The sequence below is a fragment of the Leptonychotes weddellii genome, chromosome X (assembly GCF_054177405.1).
Source record: "Leptonychotes weddellii isolate Sample4059 chromosome X, ASM5417740v2, whole genome shotgun sequence".
Taxonomy (NCBI): Eukaryota; Metazoa; Chordata; class Mammalia; order Carnivora; family Phocidae; genus Leptonychotes; species Leptonychotes weddellii.
In genome coordinates, this window is record NC_138385.1 from 60,866,074 (window position 1) to 60,889,619 (window position 23,546).

At 38.3% G+C, this 23,546-nt stretch overlaps 1 protein-coding gene across 1 annotated transcript in view; it reads right to left on the bottom strand.

Moving 5' to 3' along the window:
• Window positions 1-23,546, bottom strand: part of AR (androgen receptor) — a 184,303-nt gene that overhangs the window by 36,876 nt on the left and 123,881 nt on the right. The gene's annotated exons all lie outside the window — the stretch shown is intronic.

Below are 23,546 nucleotides of genomic sequence, written 5' to 3' on the forward strand. Positions count from 1 at the left end.
AGAAAGACATGGAGGGTCACTCAAAAGCACATATTTTACTCAAGATTTTGCCTCCTCACTCCTAACATAGGCCTGGCATACAGTAGGCCCTCAATAAACATTGAATGAATACACAAGTGGAACAGGGAGATCCACAGGCACACAGAGTCACCAGCAGAAATAGACAGAGATACATACCCTGCTGCTCTGAAACATGCAGAACTTCTCATGCTTGGAGCCCTGTGACAGCCTGAGCTCGTGCATCCCCTCACTCCACCCCTTTCTTTATCCAAGTCCCTCTTATTTACTGCTGCGCTTTAGTTTATGGGAGAGACTGGGATTTTAGGGAGGCTTCTTTTGGCAGAGGAGGCATGTTTGTGGTAGGGAAAAGGAAGAAAAATTGAAAAGCAATTGCTATTTGATAGCAGGGAGAAAAACACATAAATTCAGCTACAGCTTGTCTCTTCTCTCCCTGTTCAACCTAAAATGTATAGATCAGGCACAGAAAACACATGTATTATAGTAGGTTTTTTTTATGTAGGAGATTCAGTAGTAGCCAGGTCAGCAAGACCTTTGTTTTTCTTCTTTCCTCCTTCCCTCTCTTCCTCCCTCCCGCCCCTCCCTCCTTTCCTCCTTCCCCGCCCCTTTCCTCTCTTATTACCTTCCATTTGTCAAAAGATTCCAAAATGCTGGGCTTGAAGGGACTGTTAAAAACCACCCCAGTACAATCCTTTCATTCCAAGGATGAGTTCTGGGAAGGTGACTTGCCTGAAGAACACTCAATTGGAGGCCCACGAAGGAAGAATCTTACTCTTTAATAGGTACCTACTACGAACCAAGCCTGTGTTGGCAAGTTTACATATGCCATTTAAATGAATAACTAAGGCCTCTAAGCCAGTACTCTTTTTACCATACCACAGGATTTTATTTGTATAAACAGAACACATAATTTACTAACAGCCTTGTTTTTTTTTTTTAAATAGGCTCCACGCCCAGCATAGAGCCTAATGTGGGGCTCACACTCATGACGCTGAGATCAAGAGTTGGACACTTAACCCAACTGAGCCACCCAGGCGCCCCACTAACAGCCTTGTCCTGCTGCAAACTGAGGATTGTTATATGCACGGAAAGGACGGCGTTATGAGTGCCATTCAGTCTTTGAGTATCAACTCCTAGAAGGGAGGCCCTGTATCCAATTCCAGTGGGTTCACGTCCAGTGCCATGGGTGTTCTGGAACAGGGACATCCCCACAGTTTTTGTGCTGCTGCAACCCTCAGAACGAGTTTTCACGTTAATTAGTAAAATAGGGTCATTATGAATACTTCTTTGAAGAATCTCTTCTTCCACAGGAAAATACTAGCTCCTGAACCCAAGTTTGCAAAGGAATGGTTGCAGAGCCACTGGATTAGGGCTCCCAGAGGAGTTCTAGATTCCACTGCTAAAAGTAAACCACCCTCTGAATGAGGAAGGTTACAGTGGAAATGAAAACATGTTTTTCAATTTGGACCATCTCTCTAGCTATAGTTCATACTTGGTCCCAGAGTGTCTCTTGGCCTAAAACAACATGGCCTAAAACACAGATAACCTTTACAATTAACCCAGGAATAAGTGCAAAGCCCACTGCAACCAATACCATTGTGCATTTATTTAACTTACTGAGCATTTATTATGGGCAGGATTTTGTAATAGCTGTTGAGGATACAGAGGAAAATCTCTGCTGAAGAAAAATGTTTAAGTCCCAGATAACAGAGAGAGCACTAGGCTGGAAGTCACAAGACTTGAATCCTTGTTCAGTCTTATTACTAACTCACTATATGACCTTGGACAAGTCCTTTATCCTCTCTGGGCTCCATTGATAATATGTAATGCTTGAACTGGAAAAATCACTAAAATCTTTTCCAGCTCAAAGAATCTTTATTTTATTACTTTATTTTAATTCCAGTGTAGTTAACATACAGTGCTATATTAGTTTCAGCTGTACAATACAATTCAACAATTCCAGATCCAGCTCAAGGAGTCTTAAAGGATATCTGGATTTTATCCATAATATATTTGTGGAGTCTTTCATATAAGGGTCACAAGTATTATCAATAAGCAAGACATTACCAAAATAATGGTCTCTTGTCCCTCAACTCTCTCCTTTTAAGATAGCAACTTACTGTAACATTGCCTCTTATATCTGCAGTTATTCAGTCTTTTCTCTTTGTTTTCTAAAGTCCTTCAAAAAACCAAGGCACTTAACAGTATTGGAGAGGCAGTGTTATTGCAAGCCATATGCAACATATGTATAAATAACATGCTTATTCACATATGTGTACTCATGTATGTGTGAATGCACCTGTGTGTGGGTGTACACCCACAATAGGGTTCCTGAATTATCTTTGTATATACGTGTATGTGTGAGCACATAAAGTATATAACATATTAAGTCATATAAATGCATACATATGACATGTATGTTTCTTTGAAGCAGAATAGTGATGTTAAAGTTTTAAATGACACTTAATAGTGACAGAAGTGGTCGGGGGTCCCAAAGATGGATATGGAAGGAATCTCCTAAAAATGGAACTGTGACTCATCTGCACAGTTTGGATTAGGAACAAAAACAGGGGATGGACTACCCTCTCAAGGTTGTTTCCAATCCACTTCTCCTGCCTGAATTACCAACTTCCCCAAATGATGGCAGAGCCAATGTACAATCACTGGGTTGCTATTACTTCTCTATTTATTCTACTTCTCCAGTATGGCTGAAGTTATCAGCATTCTTAATTATAACAATGGATTAAAATATAATACATAGGGGCGCCTGTGTGGCTCAGTTGGTTAAGCGACTGCCCTTCAGCTCAGGTCATGATCCTGGAGTCCCGGGATCGAATCCCGCACTGGGCTCCCTGCTCAGCGGGGAGTCTGCTTCTCCCTCTGACCCTCCCCCTCTCATGCTCTCTCTCTCTCATTCTCTTTCTCAAATAAATAAATAAAATCTTAAAAAAATAAAAACATAAAATATAATACATAATAATATATATTATACATACTTATCTTTATATAATAACTATAAAACATATAATATATAGTAATAAATGAAAACATAATATAAAATACAATAACATAAGATTAAAAATGTCTCCCATTTGATTAGCTTACAAAAGTTAATATCAATCTTGTACAGAGTAGTATAATAGGGATTATTGTATACCCCATTATATAACTGAAGAAAATGATGCTCACTAAGATGAAACTGACCTGCCCGGCATCACACTGTCAGTGTGCTACAAATCACAGTCCATAAGGCTATGAATCTCACAGATTGGAAAGAATTTTAAACAGTATTTGGTCACAATACACCCACTCCTCTGTACAAGGCTTGATTCCCCTCTGTAACATCCCTGTAAGGGGTTGCCACACCTTTTGTGAATTGCAGCCCATTCCATTTCTGGACTCTGTTATAAGGCTATTCCTTCCAGGAAACTCAGTATTTGTCTCCTTGGAGCTCTGACCCATTGGGTCTAATTAGAACTACATCATCTTTGGACTGTAAGGGACATTAAAAGCCTTATAACAAAAGGCCCCAATGTGATGCCTGACTCTTCATTTATGAAAATGGACATGAAGTATTGAAATGACATGTCCCAAGCCATAGGAAGTTGGTGATAGAGCTAGAGAAAAATCTGGCACCTGCATCCAATGGAGATGTAGTGTGGGTGAGTGTAGCCTCAAGACAGAGAACTCTGTGGGTGTTGAGGATCTTTGTTCATTGTCTAGCAAGTATATGGCCCTGTGAATGCCTTCTCAGTGTTCAGCTGGAAGAAGTATAAGTGTATAAGATACGTATATAAGTGTAAGTATAAGATCTGGGCCTGCCTGCTCCAAGGTAGTCTTAGAAAGTCCTCTGTTACCATGCAGTAGCCTAGGTGACTGAATAATTAACACAGACAACACAAACTCCTCTCCATCTCTCCCTCCTCAGATTCTGCAAATATTATACCTAGCTCTTTGACACTGCTGACCTTCAATAGCAAGCTTATATCAACAACCTATAATCAGTCTCACAAAAAATGTCATTGTGAAAATTTTGGCAAAATGCAAAAATCCCCTTTCACGTTGAAGGAGGTAAGTCTACACTCTAGAATTGCAAAGAGGTTGCACATTTAATGCTTGATAAATCTCCTATTAGAACAGCTGCAAACCCTTGACTACCATGAATGGTCACATAATGGGATAGCATGAGGTCCTCTGTATGCCAGCTGGCTCTGAAATCCTTGACTGCCTGATGGTGTTCTTCATGTTTCTTCATGGTCCTATTCTTCCCTCAGAAAGCTTAAGTATGATCCAAAACTCCAGCAGGAACAGAGGTCATGAGACTAACTTCAGATATTTTCTCCACAGACTTCCCATTTCATGGGAAGACTTCCCATTTGTTTTTTTTGTTTTGTTTTTTTGTCATCCCCATTGGTGCTGCCACGCAGTATGAGTTGAGGCCAATGTTTGACTAGGCTTCCTTCAATATGTTCATTCTGAAAAATCCTACTTAGAGCACATCAGGTAAGGCAGGAGAGTTACCCACCACCTGCAGTAGCATATCATGCAAATGAGAGGACTGAATCATCATGTTCATCATGAAGCTATAGAAAAGACTGAAGAACATAGGACTTCTCATACTTTATAACTAGAGTGTGAATGCAAGACTTATATGAACAAAAAAAAAATACTGAAGAATGTAAGAGAAGACCTGAATTAAATGGAAAGATGTACAGTATTCCTGGATGGGAAGATATAATATTGTAAAGATGTTGGTTCCCTTCTCCCCAGTGAAATCTACAAATTTAAAACAACCCAAACAAATCTTGACCAAACAACCTCAAAGTTTACCTGAAGGAGTAAAATGTGTGATATTGCCAAGATATTTTTGAAAAAATTTCCTATCAAACATTTAAAGTATTATAATGCCATAATAATTACAGCAGTTTGATAATGGCTCCAGTATAGATTTGATCAGTGGAAGAGACCAAAAAAGACAGAAACAGACTCCATATATATACTATGTTATTCTAAATCAGTGAAGAAAGGATGACTTATTCATTAAATGGTGTCAGAACAACTGGTAAATCATTTGGGAAAGTGAAAAAACTTAAATTACTAGTTGAAACCAAAATAAACTCCATATGAATTAAAGATGTCAATGGAAAAAAAAAAAACAAAAGGAAAGCATTAAAGTACTGTTAGGAAATACAGGGTTTTTAAATTATTTTTAAAGGTAGAAAAAGGCTTTTTAAAGAATGGCAATACAGAAACATAAGTGAACATTTTGAGAGACTTGACTAGAAAACATTTAAACTTTCTTATAAAGCTTAAAGACAACCACAAACTAAGGAAAATACGTTGACATCAAGCATGTAAAAGCGGTGGTCAATTTCCTTGATATATAAAGATGATCTGTGCAATAGAAAAATGGACAACAGACATGAAAAATAAATTAAAAGAAGAAATATAAATGAACAATAAATATATTAAAATTGTTGAACTTCAATTTCACTAGAAATCATAGAAATACAAATTAAATAAGATGTCTTTTTCATAAGTCAGATTGGCAAAGATTAAGTACCAAATATTGGCAAAGAGGTATTACTCGTAGGAGTATAAACTTTTAGAGAGCAATTTTGCAACATATCCAAAAAAATTAAATACACAGAACCTTTAACCAGAAATTCCATTTCTTGGAATCTTTTTATAAGAAAACAATTATTTAAGTACAAAAAAGTTCAATATAGCACTATGTTAATAGGGAATATTGGAAAAATGTAAATGTCCAACATTAAGGGGACGGTTAAATTATTCCATTTTTATGCAGTAGAATGCTGTACAGTCATTTCTTTTTAACTCGGAAAGGTGTCCACAATATTCTGTCTTGTTAAAACAACGACAAAAATGAAGTTACCAAACAACATATTTTATTGAATCCCACCTTTAATACCTAAGGCTTTAGAGCACATTTATTCAAGTTTTTTTTTTCTATTGCAGTGAAACTTTTTTTATAAGTGAAATATTACATAGAGACCCCATATATAGAAAACAGATGAAATGAAACCTAATCTGCCTGAAGTAGGCATAGGAAACTTAGAACTCGTCCGGCCACACCTCTCCCTTTCTCCCCTTCTCTGCAGCCTTAGCATTGTGGTATGCCTTAGAGAAACTCTGTAGGCGTCCCCAGGGCTTTGTGGAAAAGCTAAGACCTACTGATTTAACCCAAACCCCATCTCTCCTATTTTATGGATTAAGAAACTGAGACTCAGAGAATGGGGGCAGGCGGGAACCTTGCTTAAGGCTATACAGCATGAGTCAATGTCAAAACAGGGACAAGAATCCAGGCCTTATTATTCATAATCCAGCAGTTTAGTGGTATTCTCATATGAGACAATACATGTGAAAATAACATAAAAAGCATAAAGCATTATACAGATCTTATCTATATTATTTATTTAAATAATAAACTCCTTGGATGTCAGAAAGGCAAGGGCCTCTGCAGAGATTATCTGATCCAACGTTCTCATTTTACAAATGGGGAAACTGAGATCCAGAAAGCAGAATGGACAAGACTAAGATTAAATAATCGGTCAGTGACAGTGATGGGATTAAAACTCAAGTCTCTTGCCCACTATGTTCTCTGCACATTTGCTTTATTATTTCAAAGTAATTTTCATATTCATTATACTGCTGAGCCTTTCTTCAAAGGAGGGAAGGTACAGACAATTATCCTCAATTTATATATGAGGAAACCCAAGATACAGAATGCTTACTGATACCAAAGAATATAGCTCAGTTTCAATCCAGGATGCATATGCTTTCTATTTAACCACTATAACCGAACAAATATCTTATTTGCTTCTCTCCTGACTTATGTGACCTGAATGCTACAACTACCTATACTGCCTATTCAAAGTGTGAAGGATGAGTAAAACTTGACTTCTTGGGCAAGAGCAATAAAAGGAAAGGGGGGATCCCACTGTGCTTTGATTGGGTACTATTCAAACGGCCTTCAAAGATGTTACTTCATTTAATTCTTGTCAAAATTCTTCCAGGTAGCTACTATTCCTATTTTAGAATTGAGGAAACTAAGTCTCAGAGATGCTGAATGACTCACCTACAGTCACCAGTTAGTAAGTGGCAGAAGCAGGATCAGAAACCAGGTCTGTATGACCTGCGATGTTGATGTTTGCCCTTATCAATGTGTTATCTCTTCTCAAATGGGTCCTGACACTATGCTTCAAAGACAGAGGCAGGGCAGAACAGTAAAAGAGTACAGAGGAGGAAAGAGGAAGACCTGAGGATTAGCCCTTCTGTTTCACTGAATCACTATGTGACCTGGTGTGTTATCTCTACTTCTCTCTTGACCTTGGTTCCCTTAATTTAGAAGGGAGTGTGGTAGGCACTAAGAAAATAGTAGTAACCTAAGGAAGGTGAATTCAGAAGTCTTTTACTCACACTGGAATTTCTGATGGGTGTCTCAGAGTTCTCCTGAGTGTGATTCAAGGAGGTCTCTAAGGGCTTCCCCTGAAAAACAACACTACTCTATAGAAAAAAGGAGCTAAGCGCCTCTCCCCGAGTGTCCTACATGGACTGGAACAAGTCCAAGGCCTGTTTAGGGTCATGCATCCTACGGATGTAACTTTTTCTGGAGCCAAGACAACCTAGAACCTCTGGCCTAATTGTCCAAGGAGTCCTCTTCTTTGAAATGCAATTCCAAGCATTGTTGATTCCTAGTAAATTTTTCCTCAAGATACTGCTTTTGGGCCTATGGAACAGGCTAGACAACACCAGGCACACAGTCTATACCCTGGCAAAAGGAAGTTCTTCTGTGAAAAGGGCTTAAAAGGTAGCAGAGTCCCTTTGATTCCATGGATGTGACCATTTCCCCACCTGTCCTACCCACCCAGAAACACAGGTATCAGTTAATCCAGTACCACGGGTGGGCTCTCAGCTAATGCTTTACTGGGAGGCTTTTTAAGAGTGTTTATAAATAATGAAAATAATTCTTATTTCTTTTGACCTAATGGTTAGCTCTAGTGAGAGGGGACAGGGATCAAGCCCAGATCCATCTTCTTTGCTTTCAGTACCTTCCACAATCTGACCTAAGCTCCACAAAATGAAAATGTAAAGACCACTGGACTGACAATAAGAAGAGCAGGTGTCAGGGCACCTGGGTGGCTTAGTTGGTTGAGTGTCCCACTCTTGATTTCAGCTCAGGTCATGATCTCAGGGTCCTGGGATCGAGCCCTGTGTAGGGCTCCACACTGAGCACAGAGTCTGCTGTCCCTCTCCCTCTGCTCCTCCCTCTGCTCTCTCTCACTCAAAAAATAAATAAATAAATAAATAAATAAATAAATAAATAAATAAATAAAATCTTAAAAAAAAAAAGACAGCAGGTGTCAAAGCCCAGCTCCAATTGCCCTCATTAAGTCTGAGCCTTGATTTCTCACCTAAAAAATGAGGATAACCATAATGGCATCATCTACTTCATAAAGTTATACAAAGCAAATGGTACAGAATACATGTGCAAGTGATCTGTAAAAGGAAGAACATTAGAAGACTTACAGGTAATGTTACTGAACTTATCTTGTCTTCTATTTCCCTCCATCAGCAACCATCTTCTGGCCATGCTGCTCTCTTCATTGGTCCCTGTGCTGGTCACAAACATTCCATCTTCTCCCTGTCTTAACAACCCCCCCACACACACACACACTTCTCTGCTAAAATGAACTCTTCAGTGTTCAGTTTCAAACCATCTTCCCTAGCTACTGCCATTCACATGGCCCCCCTGCTTCAAGAGGACAGGAAGTAGAAGGTAAAGCTGACAAGTTAGATAGTGGCTGGATCATGAATAGCCCTGAATGCCATGCTATGCAGCTTAAATTTTAACATAAAGAAGTTTTTTAATTTATCCATTGAGTTCATCCATAGAAGGTGTTTAATAACTATCCTCTAATGATTAAATAATCTTTGAGTGTACACTTACTATGTTCCAGGCACTATTCTAGGCAACCAGGGAAACAACAGTGCATAATAAGTCAAAGGCCTTGACTGCAACTTGGGTGATCTTTTGGTGAAAACCGACAAGCAATAAATAAGTGGTGAATAATAAATATTTTCAGATGGTGATACATACAATGAAGGAAGGGGTACTGTGATAGAATGGGGAAATAAATTGAGGTAGAGTGGGGAAAGATTCTATGAGGATGTGGCATTTGAGCTGACAGCTGAATGATAGGAGCCAGACATGCAAAGAGCCAGAGGAGGAACATTCTCAGCAGAAGGAATAGCAAATTCAAATGTAATAAATGAATTTGGTGTGTTCTTGCAATAGCAAGGTGGCCAGTGGGGCTGGCATATGTTAAGGGAGGGGATGTGGTAGGGAAAGTTGACTGGGTGGCAAAACCAGGTTGTACAGGGTAGTAATTCTCAACCATGGGTACAAGTCAGAAACACCTGTAGAGATTTTACAAAGTAGTGATGCCTGGTTTCACTCCCAGTAGTTCTAATTCAATTGATTGGGGGGTAAGGGTGGGCACTGTGATTTTTTAAGATGTCCCCCCACTGCTTCTAATGTGCAGCTAGGGGAGGAAACTTGCAAGTGACTTAATAGCTTATGGATTTTTTTTAAGATAAGGGTCCAACGTTATTCTTTTTTTTTAAATTTAAAATCAATTAATTAACATATAGTGTATGATTAGTTTCAGAGGTAGAATTTAGTGATCCATCAAGTGCCCTCCTTAATGCCCTCACCCACCTCCCCTCAGCAACCCTCAGTTTGTTTCCTAGAGTTAAGAGTCTCTTATGGTTTGTCTCCCTCTCTGATTTCATCTTGCTTTATTTTTCCCTCCCTTCTCCTATATTCATCTGTTTTGCTTCTTAAATTCCACATGAGTGAAATCATATGATATTTGTCTTTCTCTGACTGACTTATTTTGCTTAGCATAATACCCTCTAGTTCCACCCACATCATTGCAAATGACAAGATTCCATTCTTTTTGACGGCTGAGTAATATTCCATATATATATATATAATGTATACTATATATACACCAGCAATGTCCACAATAGCCAAAATATGGCTTATGGATTTTTACAGCTGACACATGATTTTTTTTTTTTAAAGATTTTATTTATTTATTTGAGAGAGAGAGAATGAGAGACAGAGAGCACGAGAGGGAAGGGGATCAGAGGGAGAAGCAGACCCCCCGCTGAGCAGGGAGCCCGACGCGGGACTCTATCCCGGGACTCCAGGATCATGACCTGAGCTGAAGGCAGTCGCTTAACCAACTGAGCCACCCAGGCGCCCCAGCTGACACATGATTAATAACAGGACAAACGCTCGACACTGGAATAACATTTGACAGTTTACAAAGCCCCTTGCTGTTTTTGCTACTCTGGAGATTAGTGAGGTTCAGGCCACTCAGATAAGTACTTTGGGGAGCATCAAACAGATGATGTCCTTCAGATGGGATTTGGAAAGACCATCTGGGAGAGGTACAGGCTCCAAACTCACCAAGGAAAACACCATAAGGAATGGCCAGCTAACTTCTGGCAAGGTCATCTGACATTTGGTCAAACCAAAGTTTTATGTTCTCAAGCTGTCTTCCCTTGAGCTCTGTCCACTGTTGTGCTGGAGTTGGCCTGTAGTGACTCATAAAAACCGATTCTAAGCATCACTTCCCAATTTCACATTCAGTGCTATAATATTGTTAGCTTAAATCAGTCCTGATAGGAGTATCTACAGCATGGAAATTAGCAAACACTACAATATCAAGGGCTCCCCACTGACCCTTACCCCTTGCAGGCAGAAATCCAGCTTACTGGCACACTACTGGTTCTTCACTAATAGTCATTTTACTTTCTTTTTTTTTTTTTTAAAGATTTTATTTATTTATTTGACAGAGACAGAGACAGCGAGAGCAGGAACACAAGCAGGGGGAGTGGGAGAGGGAGAAGCAGGCTTCCCGCGGAGCAGGGAGCCCAATGCGGGGCTCGATCCCATGACGCTGGGATCATGACCTGAGCCGAAGGCAGACGCTTAACGACTGAGCCACCCAGGCGCCCTAATGTTATTTATTTATCAAGTGTTCCACAATAAAGAGCTTTAATCAAATTATTTATATCTCCTTCCTATATATCCAAGATCAAATTTGAAAACTGAAATATAATAATCTACAGCTGAGACACACATCTGTGTGTGAGCACTGTGCTCTCCTTCTCGGTGTTGTTCTGATTAGATGTCCTGAAAGTTCAAAAGCTACATAGCAAGATGATTATAGTGTAGACCTTACCAAAACACTTACATGCTTCTGGACAAGATTAAAGATGAGAGAGACAGAGAAAGAAGAAAAAGAAAAGAAGGAGGAGAGGAGAGGGAGGAGGAAGGGGTGGGGCTGAGAAGGAGAAAGGAAGGATGTGGTGAGGAGGAGAAAAGATGAAAGGAAAAGAAAACAAAAAGGAAAGGAAAAGGTATATAGAAAGAAAAACCCAAGCCTGGGCCCCATTAAGGACTAGCTGAACTGTGTGACAGCTTCAAGAAAATCTGGAGAAGCTTTTAGTGCCTCCCCTAAGTGCTGCCTCACTGAGGTCAAGGTTGCCTGTGGTGTCACGGCCATCCCTAGTGAGGGCTGAAGCATTATTAATTGGAGGAGGGAAGATGCGAGCCTGCATCCCAATTATTTCCCAATTATTCCTGCAAGCCACCTTCTCCAAGTCTCTCCCAAGGACTGTTCTGAGTGACTTCCCCCTTAGGAGAGTCACGCTGTGATGGACTCATAGCACTAAGAAGCCAAAATTTCTTTCTGACTCTAGCAAAGCCCCACAAAGGTGCTGAAGGTTTGAGGTGGGGCACTCAGAGGAATCAGTGGAAACCACAAAGAAAGGAGCCAGTGTAGTACAGTAGGGAAAAAATAGGGCATTGTAGTTGCACAGATTGCCTTCAGGTCCTTGCTCTGCCTCTTACTAGCTGCAACTTGGGGCAAGTCACTTGACTTCTCTGGACCTCAATTTAGCTTACTGTAAAATGGCAATGTAGAGCATTTCAGGCAGAGGAAAGGATACATTTGAAAAGGCACAAAGGTTGGAAAGAGCCAAGACTGATGAATTTAACAGGCTGTAAAACCGATGATTTATTGGTCATCAAAAACTCTAAAATATCACAAACACATTGATTCCATCCATTTTTCTCTCCCTTTGTACCAAAAACAATGGTTTTTCTTTTTACAGCTACCTTAAGACAGACAAACAGATGACCATTCCTTCCCCCAACCTCTGCTTTGGCCTGCCTTTTGGTGATTACTATCTGAAAGATCAGTTACCATAACTGACCAATAGGCATGGCTAGGAAAATGACATCTGGAGGTTAGTGGGGTGGTAGAGTGAACGGTTGGCATGCTGACTGCTTAGTTAGAGCACGCCTAGGCTTTACCTTCCAACCATCAGAGAATGAGGCAGGGAAACTGCATCCCTTGAGAAAGGTCCATCCATACCCTCCATGTGCCATAAAGATAATGTATTTTCCTGTTATACATTTGAATTCCCCAAAAGAATTCTCACCAAAAATGTAAAAAAAAATCAACTGATTTATGAACAAAAATAACGGTTACTGACAAAATGAGAAGTCTATCATTAATCTTAAAATTCCTCTATAATGTAGAACCCAAAAAATGAATAAATTACTCCTTTCCATTTGTGACTAGAAAACGCAGGAGAACTCAAAGAGTACATGTTGCTAGGCCTTCCTTAATGAAAAACAAAACAAAAACAAAAACAAAAAAAAAAAGAAAAACCCACCCAGGCCAACTGGAGGAACATCAGCTGACAAACAGGTCTAACTTCATCTGTTCTTTTTTCACTGTCCCAAGGGCCCCTAGGTATTTGAGTGTCTATGCACTTTGGAGTACATTTTCAGCACTAAGGGCACAAGAAATTTTCCTAAAAACACAAGAGTCATCCTTGGCTCTAAAACATGTAAAACATCAATAATTATTAGTAATCCAGGACAAGGAGACTTGCAAAATTCCAGTTTTGAAAGAGGCCCACTCTGGAACATCAGGAATGTAAAATTATCTTCAACTAATGATAGGCAACCCCGATGTTATTCAGGCTTAGTCATTCTCATAGTGAGTGTACCCCTTCTTTGTTCCCTAAATATCCACCAGTAAGGATCAGTTCATATATATCCAGCATCTTCCCAAATCATAAACATTTATATAGCTTCCACCTTGCATTTGTAGGTAGCTTTACAACTTACAGATAGTGTTCCCATCCACTGTCTTCTCTGAACCTCACAACAATACAGCTATTCAGGGCAATTATTATCATTTTACAAATGATAAAACTGAGGTTCAGAATGGTTAACAGAGTCATCCAAGCTCATGCAGTTAAGAGATGAAATCAGTGCCACAATCAAGTATTTTGACTCTTACTCCCATTCTTTTCTCTATAGTTTTCCAAATAGCAACAAAACAAGTTAATTATAGTCACTCTGCTATGTTTTGGAAGGCATGCAAACCATTTTACCTATTCCATTAAGATATATAAAAATTTTAAAACCTAGACTTTCTGGAGATCAGTTATCTGGAAAAGTTCATTTAGGTGGAACATTCCATTTACCTGACAATACTGGATAAACAAAGGGTTGGAAATGGGGCATAATATTCATTATGTCATTCAACAAAAAATTATTAAACACCTATTAAGTTGCAGAATCTATACTAGGCACTGGTTTCTATTCCATAAAACAGATAAAATATTAAGAAAAATCTGGGCAGAATTACAAAATTAATTAATTCAATACATATTTATTAAATATCTACTCTATGCCAGGCAGTGTTCTGGATGCCTAGAACATGTAAGTGAACAAATAATAAAAAAAATCATTACCTTGACTAATATTCATTTTAATGTGTGTGAGGAGGCGCAGGAGGGAAGGAAGCTGACAATAAACACTAGACTCAATTAATTAAAAAATTAAGTAGTATGTTAGAAAGCAACAATTGCTATGGACAAAAAGCATCGTAAAGGGGAGGAGAGTGCTGGGACAGACTGATTTTAAATTGAGTGGTGGAAGCAGGCTTCATTGGGGTGACATTTAGGAAAAAATTTGAAGCAAGTGAGGGAGTAAGCCATGCATATCTTAAGGAAGAGCATTCAAGGTAGAGGGAATAATTGATATAAAGGCCCCAATGTGGGAGAATGCCTATCATTTTTGGGGACTGGCAAAGAAGCCAGTGCAACTATATAGCAGGAGGAAAAGTGGTAGTATATGAGGTCTGAGAGGTAACAGCAGTACAGATCATTTGTGATCTTAAAGGCCAATAACTTTTAGGTCAAGGACTTTTATTCTGAGTGAGATGGAGAGAGACTGGAGGACTTGGAGTAGAGGGGGAAACATGGCCTGGCCTACATTTTTGCATGAATCACATGTGAAAAACAACATTTTTCTTCTTGCTTGTCAAACAAACAAACAAACAAACAAAACAACATTGGGGTGAGTGACCCTATGAATAGCTGAAGGATCCTGAAAATTCAATTAACTTTCAGGGTCATTTTTCTTGGACACTTTAGATGTTCACTTTTTTAAAGGTTGGGAAGTTCTCAATCAAAACATCTTAGACTGGAGTAATGTCAGAGAAAATGAAGGAGGGAGGAACTCCTAAAATTCTCTACTCCATAAAGGAAATTAGAAAACTGGCAAAAAAAGGGTGGGGGGTCAGAATCAATATTTTAAGAACTCTAGAAATTAACCAAACACATGTAGCTAGGGAGAATTTACTCAAAACTTTGCAGTGTTTAAATTTACCCTATTCCCTGTCACTCCTTCCTCAGTAGCATAGTAACCATGAAAAATAGCCTGCAGTGATGGTGAAAACCAGTCATGGTAAAAACCAGCCTGGTAACCAAAGGAGGAGACAAAATGGCGTTGGGACTCCTTCAAATACTCTTTCTTAGAGAACTGCCTTTATTTGACCTGTCTGGGGATTCTGAAACACTACTCTCAAGACTGTGTTTATTTAACCTGACTTATAGTCTGCTTGGTATAAACAGCTTTTTCCCTGGGGGAGTTTCTAGAAAATAATCAGAGGTAAATGCTGACTATCCACCTGGCTAAGTTGGTAGATAGCAAGTGTGGCAGTCAATGAGCTAACTGAAATGCTTGGAGGAAGTGGGGAAATGATGGGGCTCCTGGCTGGCTCAGTTGGTGGAACATGCAACTCTTGACCTCGGGGTTGTGGGTTCAAGTCCCATGTTGGGTGCAGAGATTACTTAAGAATAAAATCTTAAGGGGCTCCTAAGTGTCTCAGTCAGTAAAGCGTCCGACTCTTGATCTCAGGGTCGTGAGTTCAAGCCCCATGTTAAGCTCCACGTGCCAATAGATAAATAAATAAATAAATAAATAAATAAATAAATAAATAAATAAAAATCTTTTTTAAGAAGTGGGGAAATGAAATGTTCACAGGAGGCTTTGAAAAGCTTCAGTATATTCCCAGGCATCTAGAATTAGTTCCAAAGAGTCACTAAACAAGCAAATAACAGAAACAACAACAAACACCAGCAACAACAAACCATGAGTTTTGGCAGGTGTAAATTCTACCTTATAATAAGGCACGTGTTGTGATGAGCACTAGGTGTTATAGTTCAGCACTACATCAAAAATTAATGATGGGGGCGCCTGGGTGGCTCAGATAGTTAAGCGTCTGCCTTTAGCTCAGGTCATGATCCCAGGGTCCTGGGATCGAGCCCCGCATCAAGCTCCCTGCTTGGCAGGGAGCCTGCTTCTCCTTCTCCCTCTACTGTTCCCCCTGCTTGTGCTCTCTCACTCTCTCTATCAAATAAATAAATAAAATCTTTTAAAAAAAAATTAATGATGTACTATATGGTGGCTAACTGAACATAATAAGAAAATAAGTTAATTATGTTAAATGTAGTTGGAGTAAACACTGCCATTAAAAAACAGATTTGCAGAATGGATTGAAAAAACAAGATGCAACTATGCTGTTTATAGGAGACACTTTAAATTCAGAGACAGAAATAGAGGTGCCTGGGTGGCTCAGTTGGTTGAGCGTCCAACTCTTGATTTTGGCTCAGGTCTTGATCTCTGTCTGCTTGTCTCTCTCCCTCTGCTCTTCCCCCCCACTCGTGCACTCTCTCTCTCAAATAAATAAAGTCTTTAAAAAAATAAATTCGGAGACAAAAATAGATTGAAAGCAAAGGGACTGAAAAAGATATTCCATGCAAACAGTAACTAAAGGAGAGTTGGATTGGCTATACTAATATCAGATGAAATAAACATTAAGACAAAATATGTGACTAGAGACAAAGATGGACATGTTATAATGGTAACATGTTGAATCCACTAGGAAGACATATAGTTGTAAACATATGCATCTAATAACAGAGCCCCCCCAAACATAAAGTAAAAACTGGCAGAATTGAATGGAAAAATAGATGATTCAACAATAAAAGCTGGAGACTTAAATACCACACTTTCAATAAAGCATAGAACAAGTAAGAAGATAAGGAAAGGGAAGTCACGAACACCATAAACAAATTAGACCTAACAGGCATCTACACAACACTCCACCCTGAAACACCACAATACATATTCTTCTCAAGTGCACATGAAACATCCTCCAGGAAAGAACACATTCAAGGCCATAAATGAGTGTCAATAAATTTAAATTGATTGAAGTCATACCAAGAATATTCTCTGATCAAAATAAAATAAAATTATAAACCTGTAACAGGAGAGCTTCAGAAATTCACAAATATATGAAAATTAAACAATGCAGTATAATGAGTCAAAGAAGAAAATATAAGGAAAGTAAGAAAATATAAAATGAATTGAAATGAAAAGACAACATGCCATAATTTATGAAATTCAATGAAAGCAATGCTTAGAGGGAAATTTATAGCTATAAATGCCTACATTAAAAAGATGTAGTTCTCCCTACTAACATCCCAAAAGACAGAACTAGAAGAGGGAGAACTAACTAAAAGAAAGCAGGAGGAAAAAGTGATAAAGATTAGAATAGAAGGGGCGCCTGGGTGGCTCAGTTGGTTAAGCGTTTGCCTTCAGTTCAGGTCATGATCCCAGGGTCCTGGGATCCAGCCCTGTGTTGGGCTCCCTGATCCGCAGGAGCCTGTTTCTCCCTCTGCTCTTCCTCCCACTTGTGTTGTCTCTCAAATAAATAAATAGAATTTTTTTTTCTTTAAAAAGATTAGAACAGGAATAAATGAAGTAAGGGTGCCTGGCTGGCTCAGCTGGAGGAGCATGTTACCCTTGACCTTGGGGTTGTGAGTTTGAGCCCCACATTGGGTGTAAAGATTACTAAAAAAAGAAATACATTAAAAAAAGAAATAAATGAAGTAGAGAATATAAAACAAAAAAGAAAATGAACAAAACCAAATCTTGGTCCTTTGGAAAGATCAAAAAATGGATAAACCCTTTAATAAACTAACCAATATAAAAAAGAAAGAGAGCTCAAATTATGAAAATCAGGAATGAAAGACAATACTACTGAAATAAAGAATTTCTTGAATCATCTTACCTGAAATAAATCTTACTGAAATAAAGATTACTAGGGAATATTACAAACAATTGTATGCCAACAATGATGATATGAAGAAATTACCGGAAAGATATAAACCACCAAAACTGACTCAGAAGTAAAAAGAAAATCTGAACAGACCTATAACAAGATATTGAATTAGTAATGATAATAACTAATACTAATAACAATTATTATTATTTCCCATAAAGAAAAGCCCAGGAACACATGGCTCTACCAGGGAATTTTACCAAATGTTTAAAGAACTAATACTTATTATTTACAAACACTTCCAAAAAAGAAAAAGATAAAGGAGCGCTTTCCAATTCATTTTATGAAACTATTATTACCCTGATAACAAAACAAGAATAAGTGCAAAAAGAAAACTAAAGACCACTATCTCTTATGAATATAAAGGTAAAATCTGAACAAAATACTTGCAAACCAAATCCAGCAATGTATAAAAAGGATTATACCCCATAATCAAGTGAGATTTATCCTAGGAATGTAAGGCTGTTTTAATAAACAAAAATCAATCAATGTAATATTATAGTTTAATGAATAAAATGCACAACCACATGGTGATCTGAATAGACACAGGAAAAGCATTTGACAAAGTCCAACAAGTCTTCATGATAAAAATACCAGGACTACATAGAAACTTCCTCAACCTGATAATAGGTATCTACGAAAAACCCACAGCTGGTGGTGAAAGACTAGAAGCTTCCTCGGTTCCTCCCCAAGATCAGCAACAATGTCTGCTCTCACCACTACTATTCAACATGGTAGTAGATGTTTTAGTTGGGGCAATTAGACAAGAAAAAGAAATAAAAGGCATACAGATTGAAAAGGAAAATGTTAAACTATTTCTTTTCACAGATGATATTATCTTATATGAAGAAAATTCTAAAAAATACACAAAACAAATATTAGAGCTTATAAATGAATTCAGCAAAGATGCAGTATAATAGATCACTATACAAATATTAATTGTATTTCTACAGAGTAGCAATGAATAATCCAAAATGAAATTAAGAAAAAAACCCCATCTACAAAAGCATCAAAAAGAATAAAATAATTAGGGGTAAATTTGACAAAATAACTGTAACACTTAGACACTGAAAACTATAAAACATAGCTGAAATAAATTAAAGAACAATTAAATAGACAGCGATCTTGTGTTGATGAACTTAAAGACTTAATATTGTTAACATGACAATGCTACCCATATTGATCTACAGATTCAATATAATATGTATCAAAAAACCCAGCTAGCACTTTTCCTGAAATTGACAAAGTGATCCAAAAATGTATATGGAAATGCAAGTGTCCTAGAATAGCCAAAACTATCTTGAAAATGAAAGACATGTAGAAGACTCACACTTCTCAATTTCATACCTTACTACAAAGCTACAGTAATCAAAATACTATGGTAGTTGCCTAAGGAGAGAAATATAGTTCAGTAGAATATAACTAAGAGTCCAGTTATAAGTGCATACATTTACGATTAATAGTTTTTCAACAAGGATAGTAAGACAACTCTATGGAGAAAGATACTCTTTTCAACAAATGGTGCTAGGACAGCAAGATATCTACATGGGAAAGAATGAGGTTGGACCCCACCTCATACAAATCAGTAACAAAAAAGGAATAATACAATTAAAACATGGACAAATAATATGAATAGTCATTTATCTATAGAAGATATACAGACACCCAACAACCACTTGAAAAAATGTACATCATAAGCCATTAGCAAAATGCTAATTAAAACCCCAGCGAAATACCATTTCATACCAACTAGGATGGGAATAATAACAATAATTAATAATAAAGTAACAGATAATATGGTTTTAGCATGTATATGGAGAAATTTGAGGCCTCATACACTGCTGATCAGAATGTACAACAGTGCAGTATCTATAAAAAACAACAACAACTATCTGGTCAGTTAAACATGGAGTTACCATACAACCCAAAAATTATTACTTAGCCAGAAAATTGAATGAAGTACTGATGCATAATAAACCATGGATTAACCTTGAAAACACCATGCTAAATGAAAGGATCCAGATAAAAAGTCCACATATTGTGTTGTTCCTTTTATATAAAATGTCCAGAATTGATAAATCCACAGAGACAGAAAGTATTTTAGTGGTTACCTGAGTCTGAGAAGAGAGGAAATTGCGAGTATGTGCTAACGGGTACAGAGTATCTTTTCAAGATGATGAAAATTCTCTAGAATTAGATAGTAGTGATGCTTGCATGACTTCTTGAACACACTAAAAACCATGGAGTGGCACATTTACAAAGGGTAAATATTGTGGTATGTGAAATAAATATAAATATCCAGCAGTATATGAAATGTGATAGATCATTATAAAATGAAGTAAAAGATATCTTCCTCATTAGATTGGGAGGGAGACAAGGAGAAAACTTACTCTTTTTTGTCATTCCAGACTGGAATGAATAGAAAAATCTCCATATACATTAGTTGAATGCATAAATGAATAAATGATTGATTTTTTTCATATTTTGTTGGCCAAGAGACTTCCCTATATTGTGCTTCTTAAGGAAGCAGTCCAGGTTCTGGAAGCTCATAAGGTTTTGATAGTTTCCTAAAGAAGATTAATATTTTTCTGGAATGAAAAGAACCAACAAAGAGAGCACCATAGTTTTACAAATTTTAAGTCTCATTCCTTTTCTCTGTAATGACTGAAAACATGGTTCCCCTTCAGTCTCAGTGAGTTTGGTGAGGCTGCTCTGTGGAATGCTGGCTTAGAGCCCTCTGGATGATGGATGGAATGGGTCAAGGGAGGCCAGAGGACAAAGCTCAGCTTACTGCCACTTCATTGTCAGCCCACTGCAGCCACTACTGACCCTGGCAGTTTGGGCATCAAGAGAAAAAAAAAACAAAAATAAAGAAAAAGACCTTGGAATCAGTTTCGCAAGGTTCATGTGTTAGCCAGGCAAGAATGCCCAGCGCAAAGCAAGCATATTAAAGGCAGAGAAACTGCTCCACTGGGGAAAATGGATACAATTTTGAGGATGATGGAATTGAAAAAACCCATATATTTATAACTTACAACAAATAAATTCATTCCAATAATATCACTTGTCTTCCCCAATTTGTGTGCAGCTTAGGACACTGCCCTGTTGCCAAATGCCAGATCAAAGTCATGTCTGCTGGGAATTAAAAACACTAGGCAAAGAAACAAGGGCTTGCTCTTGGAGCAAGTTTTGGTTTTTCTATAAACCTTGCAACTTATCTGCACAGGATTTTAGTAACCTTCCAATGAAAGCTGAAAGCTGAGCCCTGATGGGAAGGCACTCTTCATGGCCTTTCTTGGCCATTTTCTGGCCACTGCTCACTTGCTGGGAGATAGTATCTCCATAAATAAAATTATATATCTGCCTATCCCTGTATCATGCAAAAGTGGTTGGACATATTGTATATCAATTTGTACGTTATATTTGTAATGGACTATTGGGGGGGTACTTTCACTTTGAGAAGCTCTGATTCAAAGGTAATCATTGTGATGTGACTGCAGATTGGAGGAGATATGCTTTATATATTAATGATCTATGTGCATAAAAAACATGAAAGCCAAAAAAAAAAAAAAAAAGAGAAGTAAAGAAAAAGAAAACATGTAAGCCATGAAGTGATTTGCAAGTAAAGCTGTTTCCTCTATAGGCAACTCTCCTTACAAAAGGTTCCAGGGTGGTCAGAGGCCAAGTATTTATTTAACAATAGCCATGATTGTCCTGAACAATGGTAAGGAGATCCCCTAGAAAATAGAAACTCATACTCATATGACACTTTGCAATTTATACAGTTATTTTATAAGCATCAATTTCTTTGGCTTTTCAGCCAACTGCGTTATCTCCATTTTATAGATGAAGAAATTGAGCTTAGAGAGATCAAATGAATTTCCTAAGGCCCACTCTACCACATCTTAGCTGTTTTAAAATCTCTGAAGCTAATCAGAGGAAGGCTTATCTGCAGGACCCATTGTCTGTACATATTCCCTGATGTGAGTCAGCAAACTCTGGATTATATTTCCTAGAACAGTGAGGGTCTCCTTGAAGCAATATATCAATCACATTCTGCTCCAAAGAGGGGTCAGGTCACTCACTAGTGTTCCTAGCAGCGTAGGTGTCAAATGTTCACAGCATCGTATAAGGGCTTGCTATTAGAAAGTGACCTTCCTTTTGCTGGATATGTGTTTAAGTTTTTGGCATTTCCCTAGGACACCCTAGGAACATAGTGGATGGGTTAACAAATAAGGAAGAATGTTACCAAGTAAAGACTGGGCCAAGGTGACATGGCCAAAGGAGAGCCACCTTATGGGAAGACATCTAATGCCCAAAGAACGTTCTTTATTGTCTTATCTGGGATTCCAAGGAACAGATTCCTACCTTTATTTTCTATACGGGTATCCAGTTTGTTTTCCCTCAGTATTTACTAATATGCATTTTGATGAATAAGAGCTCATCTTTTTTGTTTTGTGGGAACCCAAAGAATGTGGTCTATACTTATATTGAGGGTGAAGAGGCCAAGAACAGTGGGTGGTAGCACGAGGAACCAAAGTAAGAAAAACTGAGTCCCAAGGGGGACAAAAAGACAAAAAACAACCCTGGGGGATAGAGCTGGAAAATGCAGTTTGATTCTTACAGAGCCTCCCTATCCTCAAACACAGAGGGTTCCATGTTCTACTGTAACCTGGGGAGCCTGTTTTTTTGTTTTTTTCCGTATAGAATTTACAGTTCTGTGGTAGATTTTGCAGTCTCCACCAAAAAAGAAAACTAAAGTATCTGAAAGCCACAACCCCCGCACCACGTCAGTGAAGTCAGCTGATAGGTGAATATAGACAACTGCCTCCCTCCAATTCCTCAAAGGCACCTACCTTTTCTAAAGATTTTCCCATCACAAAAGGGAATGACAGCTGGCCTCCATCGTACATTAGTGGTTGTAATCCTGTGTGATGGCTGCTGTGAACTGACTTGTATGTACTAAGTCTGCTGTGCTGCCCTAAGTTCTCCTGCCCTGCTGGTTTTTTGATGTCCAAAATCCTCATGGTTTTCTAATGTCTACAGAAGCTAATTTGGACCTGGATATCCCCTCAGGCCATCACCCCTACAATTCTATCTAAAGTCAGCTATTGGCTGCTCAGAACTCAATCGTCTCTCCCTAGCATAAAGTGATCTCACTGCTTCTGTTGTACCCACGAACCTAGCACAATTCCAAGTCCTGTTAAGTGAAACATATTTATCTCTCTCCACAGCCCTTCCTCTGCTTCTCTCTTCCCCTTCTGTTCTTTCATCCTACCAAATGCTCAATGCCTTCATTTGACCCTTGGCTCCTCAGAGCTTGCCACTTTGATGCTTTATCTAAGCCTTCCTATTCTAGATAAAAGATAACAGAACCTGTTCCAAATCCCCTATGCCTTTCAGAATTCATGAGATTGGTATTTCATGCCTCCAGAGTCCTGCCAATGGATATACTGACAACCTAATTCCCGATAATATTTCCTGATAATGGCTGAATGTGTCCCAGATAGTAAAGTCTTCCAAAACAGTTCCACATATGGCGGGGTATCAGACACTGTGACGGATCATGCATAGCAAGATACTTTCAAGCAGAGGGGCCTTTCATGATTTCTTAACACAAAGCATATGATTTTGGCTGTCTATATAGCCACCTGCCTCCCTCCAATTCCTCAAATGTGTCTGCCATTCCTAAAGATCTGCCTATCACATGCTCCCACCCACAATCCCTGCTTTTGACCCAGTATTTCCACTGGTAGAAATGGGTCCTAAGGAAATTATAAAAAGAAAAATATGTAATGCACATGAATACAACCTAAGTACATGTAAACAACCTAAATATCTAACAGTAGATGCATAAGGAAAAAAACCTGTTGTTCTATAAATTATGCATGCAGGAGGGCAAGGCCTAAAAGAATGAGATACATTTTAGTCAGTTGT